This window comes from Natator depressus, chromosome 1 (assembly GCF_965152275.1).
Source record: "Natator depressus isolate rNatDep1 chromosome 1, rNatDep2.hap1, whole genome shotgun sequence".
NCBI lineage: Eukaryota > Metazoa > Chordata > Testudines > Cheloniidae > Natator > Natator depressus.
Genome location: NC_134234.1, coordinates 293,941,040 through 293,960,974, shown reverse-complemented (window position 1 = coordinate 293,960,974; position 19,935 = coordinate 293,941,040). Strand labels below are relative to the sequence as shown.

The following is a 19,935-nucleotide window of genomic DNA, read 5'->3' as shown; positions in this document are numbered from 1 at the left end:
TTTCTTAAAATAAATTTAAGATAAAAATTAAACAAAAAATTCAAAACCTAATGTCATGTCTAGTTGAAAATTAGAACGTTTTAGTCCAAAAACATCAAAACAGAACAATTTCTCCTTCCAATTTTTCTTCTAATTTTTTTTTAAACAAACAATTCATTAAAGTCAACACATTCCTAGGGGATGTTTCAAGGCCGACAAATTGGCATTGTCCAGTGAAAAAACATGTAGTTGAAAAACTCCTGACTAGCTCTAGAAATAATATTTACTATAATGTTAAGCAATGGTGCACTCTGTGCCATAAAAGAAACAGAAGAGGGGAAATCCTTCCCCTATTCAAGTCCATGGAACTTTAATGTGACCAGGATTTTACCCACAATCCCTAACCCAAGGAAACAAGTTTACAGAATACAGCCCCAGTCATGCAACTTGTTCCACACAAAAACCCTGCACCGATGCAGAACCCCACTGATTTCAGTGGAGCTCTGTAAGAGAGTAGGTGTCTGGAACAAATTCCAGAATCAGGGGCCTAGGTGATACATAATGTACTAGAAGACCCACAGGTGCTGCCTTAGGGAATACTTTTTTCCCAACATTATTTTAAAATCTAATCTTCCTAGATCTGCAAAATTTATTGACTTTGCAACATAAATTCCATTTTTGACACCATGCCCAGCTTTTTATTATATCATATTAAAGAGATCAGCATTGCTAGTGTAAAATGTAAGTCCCTGGTATGGAAAAAAAAATTCCATTATCAACTCCTCATCTAATCAGATTAGGATCTTTGTATCCTATTATCAGCTCTCTTACAAAATACTATTTCCTAACAACAGGGGTTTCACTAATACAGTACTGTGCAAATTCTACTAACATGATTTGAAAATACCTATCAAGTAAGTGTTTCTAGGATGAAGTGTTGTTTTCTTTCATCATTTGCATTTTACCAAACCACTAGCAAGCACTGTATGGAAGCATGAAAGTTAACTTTTCAAATGGTCCAGGTAGAGGTGGACGGATTATCACTTTTTGCAGGCTGTTTTATCATGATGTTAAATCACGGTCCCATTGAAGTCAACGGGAATTTTGCCTTTGACTTCAAATGGACTCAGGATTTCCCCTATTGTAATCATAAAATTTCTTCTGTGGATGAGAGAGAGCAAGATGTCCACTTAGTTTTTTCATCTTTTATGGCATTCAATAATGCCTCAAGTCCCCAACCAAGATCAAGGTCCCATTGTGCTAAGCAATGTCACCTAGGCATAAAGGAAACGGTCCCTGCCCTGTAGATCTTATAATGTAAATAGATGAGGTAGGGAACAGAGGCACAGAGAGATGAAGTGATTTGTCCAGGGTCACTCAGCAGACCAGTGCCAGAGCCACTTCTCTCAGATGCAGCAGGCTAATCTGCCAGGCAGCCAGCTGCAAACCTCTGATCTCTTATATCTTTCACACTGGGTCAAACCAATGGTTCATTTAGCCCAGTATCCTGTCTCTGGCAGTCTCCAGTGCCGGATACTTTGGAGGGAATGAACAGAACAGTGCAATTATCAAGTGAGCCATCCCCTGTTATCCAGTCCCAGCTTCTGGCAGTTAGAGGTTTAGGGACACCTGGAGCATGGTGTTGCATCCCCGACCACCTTGGCTAATACCAATTGATGGACCTATCTTCTATGAACTTACGTAATTATTTTTTGAGCCCAGTTATACTTTTGGCCTTCACAACATCCCATGGCAACAAATACCACAGATTGACTATGAGTTGTGTGAAGTACTTCCTTATATTTGTTTTAAATCTGCTGCCTATTAATATCAGCAAGCGAGCCCTAGTTCTTATTCCTTATTCACTTGTCTTATTCCTTATTCACTTTCTCCATCATTCATGATTTTAAAGACCTCTATCATATACCCCCTTGTCTCTTTTCTAAGATGAACAGTCCAAGTCTTTTTAAACTTTCCTTATATATCAGAGGGGTAGCCGTGTTAGTCTGTAGTCACAAAAACAATGAGGAGTCTGGTGACACCTTAAAGGCTAACAAATTTATTTAGGCATAAGCTTTCATCATTAAAAAACCACACTTCTTCAGATGCATGGAGTGAAAATTACAGATACAGGCATAAATATACCAGCACATGAAGAGAAGGGAGTTACCTTACAAGTGGAGAACCAGTCCCTGGTTAGGCAGCAGTTCTGCGGAAGAGGACCTAGGGGTGACAGTGGACGAGAAGCTGGATATGAGTCAACAGTGTGCCCTTGTTGCCAAGAAGGCCAATGGCATTTTGGGATGTATAAGTAGGGGCATAGCGAGCAGATCAAGGGACGTGATCGTTCCCCTCTATTCGACACTGGTGAGGCCTCATCTGGAGTACTGTGTCCAGTTTTGGGCCCCACACTACAAGAAGGATGTGGATAAATTGGAGAGAGTCCAGCGAAGGGCAACAAAAATGATTAGGGGTCTAGTGCACATGACTTATGAGGAGAGGCTGAGGGAACTGGGATTGTTTAGTCTGCAGAAGAGAAGAATGAGGGGGGATTTGATAGCTGCTTTCAACTACCTGAAAGGGGGTTCCAAAGAGGATGGCTCTAGACTGTTCTCAATGGTAGCAGATGACAGAACGAGGAGAAATGGTCACAAGTTGCAATGGGGGAGGTTTAGATTGGATATTAGGAAAAACTTTTTCACTAAGAGGGTGGTGAAACACTGGAATGCGTTACCTAGGGAGGTGGTAGAATCTCCTTCCTTAGAGGTTTTTAAGGTCAGGCTTGACAAAGCCCTGGCTGGGATGATTTAGTTGGGGATCAGTCCTGCTTCGAGCAGGGGTTGGACTAGATGACCTTCTGGGGTCCCTTCCAACCCTGATATTCTATGATTCTATGATTCAGTGTTGACAAGGCCAATTCAGTCAGGGTGGATGTGGTCCATTCCCAATAATTGATGAGGCGGTGTCAATAGCAAGAGAGGGAAAATTACTTTTGTAGTGAGCCAGCCACTCCCAGTCCCTATTCAAGCCCAAATTAATGGTGTTAAGTTTGCAAATGAATTGTAGCTCTGCAGTTTCTCTTTGAAATCTGTTTTTTTGTTGTTGTTGTTGTTGTTGAAGAATGGCTACTTTTAAATCTGTTATTGAATGTCCAGGGAGATTGAAGTGTTCTCCTACTGGCTTTTGTATATTACCATTCCTGATGTCTGATTTGTGTCCATTTATTCTTTTACGCAGAAACTGTCCAGGTTGGCCAATGTACATGGCAGAGGGGCATTGCTGGCACATGATGGCATATATCACATTAGTAGATGTGCAGGAGAATGAGCCCCTGATGGCGTGGCTGATGTCGTTGGGTCCTATGATGGTGTCGCTAGAGTAGATATGGGGACAGAGAAGGCAATGGGGTTTGTTACAGGGATTGGTTCCTGGGTTAGTGTTTCTGTTGTGTGATGCGTAGTTGCTGGTGAGTATTTGCTTCAGGTTGGGGGGCTGTCTGTAAGCGAGGATTGGCCTGTCTCCCAAGGTCTTGTGAGAGTGAGGGATCGTTTTCCAGTACAGGTTGTAGATTGTTGATGATGTGCTGGAGAGGTTTTAGCTGGGGGCTGTACGTGATGGACAGTGGTGGTCTGTTATTTTCCTTGTTGGGCCTGTCCTATTGTAGGTGACTTGTGGGTACCCATCTCGCTCTGTCAATCTGTTTCCTCACTTCCCCAGGTGAGTATGGTAGTTTTAAGAAAGCTTGATAAAGATCTTGTACATGTTTGTCTCTGTCTGAGGGATTGGAGCAAATGCTGTTGTATCTTAGGGCTTGGCTGTAGGATCATGTGATGTGTCCTGGATGGAAGCTGGAGGCATATAGGTAAGTATAGCAGTCAGTAGGTTTCCGGTATAAGTGCTGTTTATGTGACCATCACTTATTTGCACTGTAGTGTCCAGGAAGTGGATATCTTGTGTGGACTGATCCAGGCTGAGGTTGATGGCAGGGTGGAAATTGAAGAATTCCACCTGGATTTTAACAAGGGCCTCCTTCCTGTGGTTCCATATGATGAAGATGACATCAATGTAGTGCAAGTAGAGGAGGGGCACTAGGGGGACGAGAGCTGAGGAAGCGTTGTTCTAAGTCAGCCATAAAAATGTTGGCATACTGTGGGGCCATGCGGGTACCCATAGCAGTGCTGCAGACTTGAAGGTATAAGTTGTCCCCAAATCTGAAATGGTTGTGGGTGAGGACAAAGTCACAAAGCTCACCCATAGGTGTTCCGTGGCCTCATCAGGGATATTGTTTCTGACAGCTGGTAGTCCATCCTCATGTGGAATATTGGTGTAAAGAGCTTCTACATCCATAGTGGCCAGGATGATGCTTTCAGGAAGATCACCAATGCATTGTAGTTTCCTCAGGAAGTCCATGGTGACTCAATGATAGCTAGGAGTGCTGGTAGCATAGGGTCTGAGGAGAGAGTCCAAAGAGCCAGATAATCCTGCTGTAAGAGTGCCGACGCCTGAGATGACAGGGCATCCAGGATTTCCAGGTTTATGGATCTTGGGTAGCAGACAGAATACCCCTGGTCGGAGTTCTAGGGGTGTGTCTGTGTAGATTTGTTCCTGTGCTATAGCAGGGAGTTTCTTGAGCAGATGGTGTAGTTTCTTTTTCATACTCCTCAGTGGGATCAGAGGATAATGGCCTGTAGAATGTGGTGTTGGAGAGTTGCCTGGCAGCCTCCTGTTCATAATCTGACCTGTTCATGACTCCTACAGCACTTCCTTTGTCAGCCCCTTTGATTATAATGTTTCTGAGGCTGTGGATGGCATTGTGTTCTGTACGGCTGAGGTTATCGGGCAAGTGATGCTGTTTGTTCAAAATTTCAGCCTGTGCACATCTGTGGAAGCCCTCTATGTTGAAGTCCTGATGGTCGAAATGACAGACTGGAGGAGTCCACACAGAATTCGTCTTCTTGTAGTGTTGGTAGGAGGATTCCTGTGGGTCAATGCACTGTTCAGTGGTGTGTTGAAAATATTCCTTGAGTCAGAGATGGTGAAAGTAGGCTTCCAGATCACCGCAGAACTGTATCATGTGCATGGGGGTGATGGGACAGAAAGGGAGTCCCTGAAATAGGACAGACTCTTCTGCCGGGCTAGGTGTGTGGTTGGATAGATTAACAATATTGTTGCATGAGTTAAGGGTACCACTGTTGTAGTCCCCTGTGGCATATAGGAGTTTAGATAGTTTACTGTCCTTTTTCTTCTGTAGAGATGTAAAGTATGCATTGTAAATGGCTTGTCTTGTTTTTGTAAAGTCCAGCCATCTGGAAGTTTGTGTGGAAGGTTGGTTTTGTATGAGAGTCTCCAGTTTTGAGAGGTCATTCTTGATCTTCTCCTGTTTGCTATACAGGATGCTGATCAGGGGGTTCCTCAGTTTCTTTGAGAGTGTGTGGCACAATCTCTCATTATGATCAGTGTAGTATGTTGATTGCAATGGATTTTTTTACCTTCAGTCCATTTGGTATGATGTCCATCTGTTTGCACTTGGAGAGGAAGATGTCTGTCTGTCTATATTGGTGCAAGTTCTTTACATGAATATAGTGAGGCGATGACTCACCGGCGTGGCACCTCCTGCTGGTTGTCTCGGGAATTAGCTCTTCCAGCTCAGAGTGCCCTCTTCAGGCCAGTGTCTTGCCTGCCGCTGGACTCCGTGTCCCTCCCGGACCTCGGTGCCCCTCTACGTCAGGGTTCTGCCCCCCAGCAGTAACCCACAGTCTGGGTCTCCCCACCCAGGGGAACCCCCAACCCTCTCTCCCCACCTTGCCTCAGTGGCTACTGCCAGTCACTATCTAGCTCCGCTCACTGGGGAGACTGCAGTCTGTAAACCACTCATCATCGGCAAGGGGGTTGGACCAGCAGCTTCTGCCTATTTCCAGGCTACACCTCTGTAGCTCCAGCACCTTTCCTGGCCTTTAGCAAGGCCTGCAACCTAGGGGTTTTCCAGGCTGGAGCTCCCCAGCTCCTCTGGACTTTCCCCTGCCCTGCTCCACTCCAGGCAGCCAGGTCCTTCTCTCTCAAGAACTAGAGAGAGAGTCTGCCTGAGCTCCTGGCTCAGCTGTGGCCTGATTCGGGCATGGCCCCAGCTGTAGCTGCCTTCCCAATCAGCCTAGCCTTTTCTCTTAGCCCCAGCCCTCTCCCAGGCCTGGTTTTAACCCTTCCTGAGCTGGAACGGGGTGAACACTCTGCTACAATGAAGTTGATGGATTTCCACTTCATATGGCTAAATTCAGTGTCTTGCATGGTGTGTCAGTCTGTATCCACAAAAACGAGGAGTCTGGTGGCACCTTAAAGACTAACAGATTGATTTGGGCATAAGCTTTCGTGGGTAAAACACCCCACTTCTTCAATACTGGTTCTCCACTTGTAAGGTAACTCCCTTCTCTTCATGTGCCAGTATATTTATGCCTGTATCTGTAATTTTCACTCCATGCATCTGAAGAAGTGGGGTTTTTTACCCATGAAAGCTTATGCCCAAATAAATCTGTTAGTATTTAAGGTGCCACCGGACTCCTGGTGGTCTCCTTATATAGAAGCTGTTCCATACCCCTAATAATTTTCGCTGTCCTTTTCTGCAACTTCTCCAATTCTAACATTTTTTGAGATGGGGCAACCAGAGCTGCACACAGTATTCAAGGTGCAGGCATACCATGGATTTATATATAGGCACTTTGATATTTTTTTTCTTATTATCTATCCCTTTCCTAATGGTTCCTAACATTGTAAGCTTTTTTGACTGCTGCTGCACATTGAGCAGATGTTTTCAGAGAACTATCCACAATTACTCTAAGATCTATTTCTTGGTAACAGTTAATTTAAACCACATAATTTTGTATGTATATTTAGGATAACTTCTTCTAATGTGCATTACTTGGCACTTAACATTGAATTTAATCTGCCATTTTGTCACTAAGTAACCTAGTTCATGATCCCTTTTCATAGGAAGCTTTGGACTTAACTATCTTGAGTAAGTTTTCATAGTTTTCATAGAATATCAGGGTTGGAAGGGACCTCAGAAGGTCATTTAGTCCAGCCCCCTGCTCAAAGCAGGACCAATCCCCAATTTTTGCCCCAGATCCCTAAATGGCCCCCTCAAGGATTGAACTCACAACCCTGGGTTTAGCAGGCCAATGCTCAGACCACTGAGCTATCCTCCCCCCACTAAACTGGGAGGGAGCAGAGCCAGGGAGAGTAATTTTTTTTTTATCATCTGCCAATTTTGCCACCTCACTGTTCACCACCTTTTCCAGATCATTTATGAATATGTTGCACAGCACTCGTCCCCATTGAGATTTCTGGAGGACTCTGCTATTTACCTCTCTCCATTGTGAAAACTGACCACTTATTCCTCCCCTTTGTTTCCTATCTTTTAACCAGTTACCAATCCATGATAGAACCTTCCTTCTTATCCCATGACTTTGTTTAAGAGCCTTTGGTGAGTGACCTTGTCAATGGTTTTTTGAAAGTCCAAGTACATCATATCAACTGGATCACCCTTGTCCACATGCTTATTGATTCCCTCAATGAATTCTAATAGACTGATGAGGCATGATTTTCCTTTCAAAAAATATGCTGACTCTTCCCCAACATATAGTGTTTATCTATGTGTCTGATAATGTTGTTCTTTATGATAGTTTCAACCATTTTGCCTGGTACTGAAGTTAGGCTTATCAGCCTGTAATTGTCAGGATCTGAAGCCTTTTTAAAAAAACAGGTGTTACTTTAGCTAGCCTCCAGTCAGCTGGTACAGGGGCTGATTTAAGCAAAAGTTTACATACCTGTGATGGGGTGTCCACCCCACACAAGACAAAGCAGGTTAAATTAGGATAATTAACCTGATAAACTGCACCTGGGGAAGAGTCAGGGACTGAAGGACTGATTGAAGATGGAGCCCAGCTGGGGAAGAAGGGGAGGGGCTAGTATAAAGCCAGGAAATTGGGAGCAAAAAGGGGCTCCAGAGGAAGTAGTGTTTGAAGCTATGGAGTTTATTAATCTGCAGTTACTCCCTGAGAAGAGGGAGTTTGAGCTGGTACACCTGGAGAGGGGGGAGTCAGAAGCTGAAGGAAGGAGTCCCGGGAAAGAGCAACAGAGTCTAAGGGAAAGCAGACCACAGTTGTCAGATATAGGATCCCTGGACTGGAACCCAGAGTAGTGGCCAGGCCTGGGTTCCACTGCCAGCTGCTGGGAAAGCAGCACTGGACCTAGCTTCTTGGACTAGAAGGCTGACTGGAAAGGCAAGTGGGTTGTTGATCCAGTAGGCCTTTGATACCCCAGAAGAGGGGAAAACACAGTGACCTGGACGGAGGACCAAGCCACAAAGACAAAACACACTGAGTTGCATACAGTCAGAGAGAGACAATAGTAGCAGGGTGAGCAGAATAAGAGTGAAGCTAATGCCCACCTGTGGCTACAAGAAGGCACCCCAGTATGAGTGGACTGTGTGACAATACCATTGTTAGAAGTGCTGCAGTTTCATACGAGTTCCTTCAGAACTCTTAGATGAATACAGTCTAGCCTGGTGACTGACTGTTTAATCAATTTGGTCCAAAATTTCCTCTATTGACACCCCAATTTGGAGCTCTTCCTCAGATTTGTCACCTCAAAATCGTTTGGATGTGGGAATCTTCCTCACATCCTCTGTGATGAAGACTGATGCAAATATTATTTAGCTTCTCCACAACTGCTTTGTCTTCCTTGAGTGCTCCTTTTGCATCTCAATTATCCAGTGGCTCCATTGACTAATGGGTTTCCTTCTTTTGAAGAATTTTTAAAAATTGCTGTTCATGTCCTCAGCTAGTGGCTCTTCAAATTCACTCTTGGCCTGCCTTACTATACTTTACACTTGACTTGCCAAAGGTTATGGTACTTTCTGTCTTCCTCACTAGGATTTGACTTCCAATTTTTAAAGGATGTCTTTTTCATAGAATCATAGAATATCAGGGTTGGAAGGGACCTCAGGAGGTCATCTAGTCCAACCCCCTGCTCAAAGAAGGACCGATCCCCATCTAAATCATCCCAGCCAGGGCTTTGTCAAGCCTGACCTTAAAAACTTCTAGGGAAGGAGATTCCACCACCTCCCTAGGTAACGCATTCCAGTGTTTCACCAACCTCTTGGTGAAAAAGGTTTTCCTAATATCCAACCTAAATCTCCCCCACTGCAACTTGAGACCATTACTCCTTGTTCTGTCATCTGCTACCACTGAGAACAGTCTAGAGCCATCCTCTTTGGAACCCCCTTTCAGGTAGTTGAAAGCAGCTATCAAATCCCCCCTCATTCTTCTCTTCTGAAGACTTAACATCCCCAGTTCCCTCAGCCTCTCCTCATAAGTCATGTGTTCCAGTCCCCTAATCATTTTTATTGCCCTCCGCTGGACTCTTTCCAATTTTTCCACATCCTTCTTGTAGTGTGGGGCCCAAAACTGGACACAGTACTCCAGATGAGGCCTCACCAATGTCGAATAGAGGGGAACGATCACGTCCCTCGATCTGCTGGCAATGCTCCTACTTATACATCCCAAAATGCCATTGGCCTTCTTGGCAACAAGGGCACACTGCTGACTCATATCCAACTTCTCATCCACTGTAACCCGTAGGTCCTTTTCTGCAGAACTGCTGCCGAGCCATTCGGTCCCTAGTCTGTGGCGGTGCATTGGATTCTTCCGTCCTAAGTGCAAGACTCTGCACTTGTCCTTGTTGAACCTCATCAGATTTCTTTTGGCCCAATCCTCCAATTTGTCTAGGTCCTTCTGTATCCTATCCCTACCCTCCAGCGTATCTACCACTCCTCCCAGTTTAGTGTCATCTGCAAACTTGCTGAGGGTGCAATCCACACATCCTCCAGATCACTTATGAAGATATTGAACAAAACTGGCCCCAGGACCGACCACTGGGGCACTCCACTTGATACCGGCTGCCAACTAGACATGGAGCCATCGATCACTACCCGTTGAGCCTGACAATCTAGCCAGCTTTCTATCCACCTTATAGTCCATTCATCCAGCCCATACTTCTTTAACTTGCTGGCAAGAATACTGTGGGAGACCGTGTCAAAAGCTTTGCTAAAGTCAAGGAACAACACGTCCACTGCTTTCCCTTCATCCACAGAGCCAGTTATCTCGTCATAGAAGGCAATTAGATTAGTCAGGCATGACTTGCCCTTGGTGAATCCATGCTGACTGTTCCTGATCACTTTCCTCTCCTCTAAGTGCTTCAGAATTGATTCCTTGAGGACCTGCTCCATGATTTTTCCAGGGACTGAGGTGAGGCTGACTGGCCTGTAGTTCCCAGGATCCTCCTCCTTCTCTTTTTTAAAGATGGGCACTACATTAGCCTTTTTCCAGTCATCTGGGACCCCCCCCGATCGCCATGAGTTTTCAAAGATAATGGCCAATGGCTCTGCAATCACATATGCCAACTCCTTTAGCACTCTCGGATGCAACGCATCTGGCCCCATGGACTTGTGCTCGTCCAGCTTTTCTAAATAGTCCCGAACCACTTCTTTCTCCACAGAGGGCTGGTCACCTCCTCCCCATGCTGTGCTGCCCAGTGCAGTAGTCTGGGAGCTGACCTTGTTTGTGAAGACAGAGGCAAAAAATGCATTGAGTACATTAGCCTTTTCCACATCCTCTGTCACGAGGTTGCCTCCCTCATTCAGTAAGGGGCCCACACTTTCCTCGACTTTCTTCATGTTGTTAACATACCTGAAGAAACCCTTCTTGTTACTCTTAACATCTCTTGCTAGCTGCAACTCCAGGTGTGATTTGGCCTTCCTGATTTCACTCCTGCAAGCCCGAGCAATATTTTTATACTCATCCCTGGTCATTTGTCCAATCTTCCACTTCTTGTAAGCTTCTTTGTTGTGTTTAAGAGCAGCAAGGATTTCACTGTTAAGCCAAGCTGGTCGCCTGCCATATTTACTATTCTTTCTACACATCGGGATTGTTTGTCCCTGTAACCTCAATCAGGATTCTTTAAAATACAGCCAGCTCTCCTGGACTCCTTTCCCCCTCATGTTATTCTCCCGGGGGATCTTGCCCATCAGTTCCCTGAGGGAGTCAAGGTCTGCTTTTCTGAAGTCCAGGGTCTGTATTCTGCTGCTCTCCTTTCTTCCTTGTGTTAGGATCCTGAACTCGACCATTTCATGGTCACTGCCTCCCAGGTTCCCATCCACTTTTGCTTCCCCTACTAATTCTTCCCGGTTTGTGAGCAGCAGGTCAAGAAGAGCTCTGCCCCTAGTTGGTTCCTCCAGCACTTGCACCAGGAAATTGTCCCCTACATTTTCCAAAAACTTCCTGGATTCCTGTGCACCGCTGTATTGCTCTCCCAGCAGATATCAGGGTGATTGAAGTCTCCCATGAGAACCAGGGCCTGCGATCTAGTAACTTCTGCAAGTTGCCGGAAGAAAGCCTCGTCCACCTCATCCCCCTGGTCCTGTGGTCTATAGCAGACTCCCACCACGACATCACTCTTGTTGCTCACACTTCTAAACTTAATCCAGAGACCCTCAGGTTTTTCTGCAGTTTCATACTTGAGCTCTGAGCAGTCATACTGCTCCCTTACATACAGTGCAACTCCCCCACCTTTTCTGCCCTTCCTGAACAGCTTATATCCATCCATGACAGTACTCCAGTCATGTGAGTTATCCCACCATTTTTGCCTCTAAATGCCCATTTTACTCTGCTGTTTAGCCATGGTGGCATTTTTTGTCCCTCTTACTATTGGGTTGGGGGGAAGATATACATTTAGTTTGAACCACTGTTATGGTGTTTTTAAAATAGTCTCCATGCAGTTTGCAGGCATTTCACCCTTGTGACTGTTCCTTTTAATTTTCATTTAAATAGCATCCTCATTTTTACGTAGCTCCCCTTTCTGAAGTTAAGTGCTACTGTGGTGGGTTTCTTTGGTATTTTTCCCTCTACAAGGATGTTAAATGTAATTACATTACAGTAATTATTATTGAGCATTCTCGAGTAAAGACAAAGAGGAGACCTATCAGTCTTCAAATATGTTAAGGCTGTTATAAAGAGGACAGTGATCCGTTCTCCAAGTCCATTGAAGGTAGATCAAAAATTAATGGGCTTAACCAGCAGCAAGTGAGATTTAGGTTAGACATTAGCAAATCTATTCTGACAAGATAGTTCAGCACTGGAATGGGTTTCCAAGGGAGACTGTGAAATCCCCATCATTAGATGTTTTTAAGAATAGGTTAGACAAAACATGTCAGAGATCGTCTAGGAATACTTGGTCCTGCCTCAGTGTAGGGGGTCTAAATGATTTCTCAAGGTCTCTTCCAGCCCAACATTTGTGATTATAAGTTCTATGGCCTGATAGGTTTTAAGCCCATTTAAATTGGTTTGTCTGTTAAAGCTGGTGAAAATGGCTTCAGATGTTCAGCTACAATATTTCAAGCTTACTGCAGTGTTTACCATAGCCTTGTGAATAGATGCCACTTTGCTACACATTCTTTGTTGTTTAAGACTTACCATTTTTGAGACAAACACACTTAAAGCCTGGACTAGGTGCCATAGCACAGCATTTAGCCTTGCTGTTTTAGGTCTTTTGCAATGAAATCCTCAAGATTAGAAGCACAAGGAAATAAGTGATATTTTTCATTTCACTGAATTCCCCTGGACTCAAGCAGATTCTTGCTACACTGTATATGGTTTAAACTGTGATGTTGTTTCCTGTGTTTCGCGGTTCCATTTGATTACATTTCTCAAGGCTTCCTAATATATTAACTGCTCCAGGCTTATTTAAATACACCACTCTGCATTGTCTTTTGTAATTTACATATTAGATATTGTTGTGGTAAAAGTTATCAATCCAAAACAAGCCTGGTCTCCACATGTATTAAAAGCCTCCCTTAAAAGATTTAAGAGTCAATATTATCCTCTGAGTGTATGAAGAATTTAGATTAGTATTGTAAGTTACCACACATAGTCTTTAAGTCTTTATGTACCATTAAGCAAAACAGGTGCACAGTTAAGAAAAATGTCTCTCCCAATATGTAATATCAATTGATCAGCCAATTCAGAAGAAATTTTTAATAATTTGAAGTCTAGCTTTGAAAAGCTTTGCTAATGAGATATCACATTCAGTGCAGAAAGACAGGGAAGCACAGCACCATCTACTGTGCATATATATCTATGTTTAAGAGTACACACAGAATGAACAGTACACTTAGTTTTATGCTGACAAAATATTCCGCAGTGACTCGCATAATGGCTTCATTACACAGCATTGAGATGGAAGCAGCCAGATGTTATAGACAAAGACTAACAATGGGGATTCAGAGCCAGCAGGCAGGTAGCACACAGAGCAAGGAAGTTATTAAAAGCTGCACGTAGAAAATAGTTAGTAGCAATGTTTCAGCCACAAGGGTTACCACAGGAATGATCTCCAAAGATACAGAACTCAGCTGATCCTTGATGGCACCATTCCAGATCGGGGACGCTGCAAAAGATCACTGCCCTGCAGCAGGAGATCTGGGAGGCACTGAGGAACAAAAGAAAGTTTGTAAACCTTTTTCTGTATTGATGCATCTACTCCAAACCTCCAATGTTGGGAACAGTCATGCAAACAGGGTATTTTTTGTGACCATGTCATCTAATCCTGCTCTCAGGATTATACAACAGACTGGCAAAGTATGCCAGTGTCCTGTCTACACTACAGATCAAGTTCTTGGTAGCACAGGAATAGCTGCACTGATGCAGAAAAATACTTAGAAATTCTTGTAGTAAAAATGCACCCTCTGAGAGAGTGACGTGTGCAGTGCACACTTTGTGGGGCCATAGCCCAACATCCTTCTGCCCATCCTAACTGTAGTGTCCTGCTTTTGCCCTGGGGGGAAACTGATGAAAGCTCCTTTGTGGCCTCTACTCCATGCACACCTGCATAGGACAGAACCCAATCTGGCCTACCGTGGAGAATTAAGAAAATTGCCAGTGATTCCACAACAAGTTCTCCAGAGTTTTGAAGCTGAAGATTGTCAGACTTTTTGTGTTCCCAACAAAAAAACTACTGATGAAACCTAGAGCTGTGCAAAGTGACCGATTTTTGCATCACAAGCAGTAATGTGCCATAAGTAATATTCACTAGTGTGCCAATAAATGGGCATCAGACTGAAAATGTCACTATTTCAGCCACTGCATTCTGCACTCTTGGGGTGGGGGAATGAGTAGAAATTCAGCTGGAAGTTTTAGATTTCAGTTAATTTTTCCTAGGCAGAGTTTTATGGAAAATAGTCCCCAGTTTTTCTGGCATGAAATGAGAGGCCTTTGCCCATGGAAACTATTTTCCATTTTTCACATCCCAAAAAATAATGCAGTCAAAAAGGCTTTGCTATTTCATGAACTGAGACAATTATTTTTTATGGCTGGTGAGAATTTCCTGTCATTGCTCTGAGTCCCCACAACAGGGTATGCTTTTCCCTCCATACACATCAGAATTCCTACAGAAAACAGGAGCCAAAACAATACCTTAAAATGTACACAGCACAAAACTTTAAAATATTGCATGCACTTGTTTCTAGTGCAAGGCCTTAACTCAGGTCAAAAAATTGCATGTGCTCAGCCAAGTGTCAGCTTTAAAAAGACCCACGTGGCTCTTGCTATAGTCAGTTATCAAGAATGCACAGAGTGTTGTAATGGTAGATGTTTATGCATCCAGTCCATTGGAAGTAGTTAACCAGTTTTTCTACCGGTGTATTTCCAGCCCCAATATCTAAAACTTGTTTCTCCAGTGACTTACACACCAGCATAAATCAGGAACTACACCACTGGAAATTATATAGTGGGAAGAGAATCAACCCCAAAATGTTCAACCTATTTCTTAACTGCTTCATCATTTTGCCTTTTTATCTAAATGAGCCTGCAGGATCCCAGTCTACAGTGAAACCCTGACCCCACTGAAGTCAATGGGAAATTTTGCTATTGACTTCTAAGGATAAAATCCTGGCTCTTGTGACTTTTACCACTTGAAATCATTGTTTAAATCCCATTTTTATAGGTAAAGCACAACTGGCAGTGAGCTTGGGCACCTCATCCATGCTGCAATTTAGGCTGCTTGAGAAACCTCATGTAACTAGGTACAACTGCTGAAGACGCAGTCAGGACAGAATTGGTGATTTACGTCAGGCCTGACATTGGCAGAGCTATGTGTGGAGGCTTGCAAAGTACCTGTGTAAACTGATTTGCCTATGCTAGAGTTAGTGGACCTGTTTTAATGAGTTAATTGATTGAGTCTTGAGCTAAACCACAAACGTGTGGCCTAGAACATTTGTGGAATGTGCAGAATTGCATTTACAGTTGTTCGTTAACTTGAATTAAAACGGGATTCCAAACTCTAACTTAGACATAGCCACTGATATCTCTTTCAAGACTACGAAGTGCACCTACAAACACTTGAAGAAAAATGCTGCTGGAATGCTGCTTGGTCTTCGTGCAAGAGCTCTGCTCTACACCCGACCATCACTTCATCACAGGTGAAACCACTGCATTGATATACTTCCCAAAGCTGAAAACATTGTGCAGTCCAATGGCCGGAACAGTCTTGCAGTCTACACCAAGTGGTTTGTACCTTAGCATCTTAACTCCCCCACAAATCTTGCAACTCAGAACACCAGTTAACATGGAATAGTTAACAGGCTGCCCCATCATGCTTCATTTCTCTGAACCTTTCAATTTAGCTGACTTTAGTAACTTGGTTGAAAACACACAAGGCCAAATTCTGCTTACCTTATCATGCAAGTAGATCCATTGGCTTCAATGATCCTATCAGAGGGACTGATCAATCCCCTCCTAAGATCAATCCCCTTCCCTAATGGGAAGACTTACTGATTTCAGTGGGTACTAGGTCAAGCCGCCAGTGATTACGGATAGCCCAGGATGTTGATCAGCCTGAAGACAAGCTATTGCAGGCTCATTCTCAGATGGATTGGTTTACAGATAGCAACAAAACACAGCCTGTCAGGAAATAACTAGTGGTTCTGTTATTTTTCTAACATTTGAGAGTCTGAGTCTTACATGATAAGTCATGCTGGCTGAATACCACAGTGAGTTTAAAACTGATAAAAGGAAATACTACTTATACAACAAATAATTAACCTGAAATGGTTTAGTATCCAAGTCAACATGCCTAACCGGGATGCCTTTAACTTGGCTTGTAATTAAAGCCATTCTGTTCAGTTAAAAATGGGTCATTTCCTTACAGCAGTGTCTTCGTTCACTGAAGCTAGCACTCCTCTAAGCTACTACTCTATTTGATTCCCTTCATTTCAACAGCCTGCAGATAGATTTCTTTTCCACTATTTGAGATTCTAAATAAGCCTCACACCTTTCACTAGTTCAGAGGTTTAAAAGGAAACTGAGCTCCCTGAGAAAGCTGTCTTCTCTTCTGGCATTGCAAGAATTCCTCACAAAAAGGAAGACGGTCAGACACTGCAACAGATCCTGCATTTAAAAAAAAAAAAAGCCATTTCTCTAAAGGCACCTTATCAACAGCCTGTAGGTGGACACAGAGGTCACAGCATAACTTCCTTAGTGCTGGCCACCTCCAAATCAGACAGTTCTAACTGCTGTCCAGGGAGAGCTGCAGCTTGCAATTTAGGTCTAACTTACCAAACCTTAAAGGTGAGAACAAGCTTATACTCTATGCAGAGGATAAAGGGGAGCCAATGGAAAGATTCAAAAGGCACATGTGTGATATAATTAAAGCAATATGCACAGCAGATGATTTTTGGCAGCAATGTTTTGAATGGACTTGGTTGCAGTAATTAAGACCAGAGGAGGGATTAAAGGAAGAATGATCATTGGTATAGGCTATCATGGGGTGCTCTACTCACCACATTATGATGCCCCCTCCTGGCCTTTCCCGGGATTAGCTCTGCACAGACAGATGCCCTTTCCTGCAGTTGCACTCCACCTCTTTCTCCCTCTACAGCCCCTCTCTTGCTCCAGAAACCACAGCCTCTGGGCAGGTCTCTGTGTGGTTCCCCTTCTGGGGATGTGTATCAAAGTCCCTGCTCACCAGCAGTCTCAGGCAGTCCTCCCATTCACTGTCCATCATATGTTTCCATCATATACAGGGTTTACAGTTTGGTTCAATGGCTCTCAGCACCCCCACTATAAAAATTGTTCCAGCACCCCTAGCAACAGGTGCCTCTCCTTCAGTGGCCAGTAGGGGAACCCTACTCCACCCAGGGTTCCAGCTCCAGGATTCTCTAAACAGCAGCCAAGATGTTTCCTCTTGCACCCTGCTGTCTTTCCCTTACTTTCTGCCTCTCCCTACTCCCCTAGGTTTACCAGCCTCTCAACTCCTTTCTCCCAGGGAGTAACTGTGGGCTGCTTGTCTCTATTTCCCCCAAAACACATCTCCCTCCTCCCAGGGAGTGATTACAGACTACCTCTTTGCTGCTCCCTCTACTTCTAATTTGCTGTTTTTATATAAGCCCTGCCAGTTCCCACGCAGGTGAGTTTCCCCTAATTAGGGCTTTCCTCCCAGGCTTAATACTCCCAGATTTCAGCCTAATTGGCCGATTGGGCCCACCTCGCCCAACTCAGCTCTTATAGGGCCAGTGTAGGGAGTACACCCCATCACAGCAGCCAAGAGGAGGTTGTGGGCGGAGTTATTTTTGAGTCTGAGGGTGCAGTGGCAATAACAAGAGGTTTTTGTAAACAGAAAAACAAAGAGAGCTTGGGCTACAGCCCAGCCCTGTAACAACCAGTGGAGAGGGTGGTTACATGCTGTCAAAGAGCTTCCCCATGGCCAGCTACAAAGCAGGGCTTTTACAGAGTATTGTGAATTCAGAGCTGAGTGAAAACTGGAATTCCCATCCCACAGGAAATGTCATTTTGATCTTTTTCATCCCATAAACAAAAACAAATGATAAAATAAAACATAAGATAAAAACAAATGAAAAATTCCAAAATATTTTGTTGGGAAATGCTGAAACATTTAATTTCAGTGTATGGAACCAACTCAGAACATGCTCTCCTGATTCAGTTCAACAGAACTGCATGTAATCTATTCTATAGGTACAGAAAAGGTACAGAAATGGGCAACAAAAATGATTAGGGGTATGGAACAGCTTCCATGTGAGGAGAGATTAGTGAGACTGGGACTTTACAGCTTGGAAGGAGATGACTAAGGCAGGATACAATAGAGATCTATAAAATCATGACTGGTGTGAAGAAAGTAAGTGTTATTTACTCCTTCTCATAACACAAGAACTAGGGGTCACCACATGAAATTAATAGGCAGCAGGTTTAACATAAACAAAAGGAAGTACACCGGACCCTTGCTAGAACACGTCTCTATAGTGGGAATTCGTATATAACACGGTGGCGGCCATGAATCCCAAATTTAATTACTTTAATTGCAATTCATTTTAACGTGGTCCCCGTGTTAACGCGGTACTGCGCATTGATCCCAAATCCAATGTTCTAGTGAGGGTCCTGTGTAGTTCTTCGTACAATGCACAGTCAACCTGTGGAACTCTTTGCCAGAGGATGTTGTGAAGGCCAAGTCTATAACAGGGTTCAAACGAGAAATAGCTAAGTTCATGGAAGATAGCCATTGATGGACCTATTAGCTAGGATGGACAAGGAGGCAAAACCATACAACGAAATGTCCTTAGCCTCTGTTTGCCAGATGCTGGGAATGGACGAAAGGGGATGGATCACTTGATAATTGCCCTGTTCCATTCATTCCCTCTTAAGTACCTGGCATTGGCCACTGCCGGACGACAAGATACTGGGCTAGATGGACCTTTGGTCTGACCCAGTATGGCTGTTCTTAAGTTCTTATAAGGTTGATGGAAGTGACAGATGCACCCAGGCTCTCTTTCTCCACCTTGAATTTGTTGTTCTGGCATTAGGTCCAACTGTGTTGTGTGATGAAGGAGTTTGTCCATGTACCCTGCTTTGCATACTTCATTAACTTAATTTTGCAGAATTTCCATTTAAAAAACCCAGAACAAAGACCATTTTAGCTTCTGCTCCAAGTGTTACAGGCAAAAAACGTTGTGCCAAAGGTAACTTTTTGCATTTGTGCCTGTTATGGAAAAAATAGAGTTTTAAAGACACTAAATTGTCCGAAATTAAATGGCAAAGGATTTGTCCATGTTAACAGCACACTGATTGCTAGGAGCCAGCAGGCTTACTTACATGGCAAAGGGGTATCATTGTGACCAAGCTAAACATTTTAATTATTGTTTTGGCAAAAGGTGTTGCTTGCTGAAGTCCTGGTAGCTCAGAGGACTTCTGAGGCTTGGTTTTCAGGTCACTAAGGCAGAGTTTGCAAATTCCATCTGGCAAACCGTCCTTCGGGCTTCAAAAAAAATGTACGATCAACCGTCAGTTTTCCCTCAAACCACAGAAATGTGTTTATTTCATGAAATATGCAGCATAGCTAACCCCCTGTAAAACTGCTGACAAGCACTTTCTGGAAATCTTTCAAACCAGACAGCCTTCTCTTAAAGACCATTGATGGAGTCCAGACAGCACCGCTTTTAAAGATATTTATAACTAATATTGGGGATTTAAAAACAACAACAGCAAGATAAATACATCTGTTTCTACTAAGCTGACAGAAACAATTGACTCATGCTGTCTATTCCCCCTGGGATCCTGCTGAATCTGGGACTCCTTTAAAACACTGCATAATAATAAACTCTTTAAATGAAGTCCAAATGTGAAAGAACTGCAAAGCAGTTGGTAAACTCTTCCGGTATTCAAAGCCAATTACATTAGCAAAAGCTACCTTGATGTTTCATATTTTAAATGATGTTCCAGCATTGCCCTGCATTACTAGAAAGTAAAGGGGATGCTTTCTTTTCAGACAGAACCATAAAGATGTTTTAAAGCAATACTGTTTGATAGCAGTGATATAGTTACTCAAGGCTATCTCTCAGGAGAGTGC

The 19,935-nt window shown here is 43.6% G+C and overlaps 1 long non-coding RNA gene across 1 annotated transcript in view; it reads right to left on the bottom strand.

The window, feature by feature from the left end:
* LOC141980712 (uncharacterized) overlaps positions 1-15,911 on the bottom strand; it is an 87,624-nt gene extending 71,713 nt beyond the window's left edge. The window contains exon 1 of the long non-coding RNA XR_012637592.1: positions 15,753-15,911. This is a non-coding gene — a long non-coding RNA (uncharacterized LOC141980712). The remainder of the gene's footprint in view (positions 1-15,752) is intronic.
* Between the last annotated feature and the right edge of the window lie 4,024 nt (positions 15,912-19,935).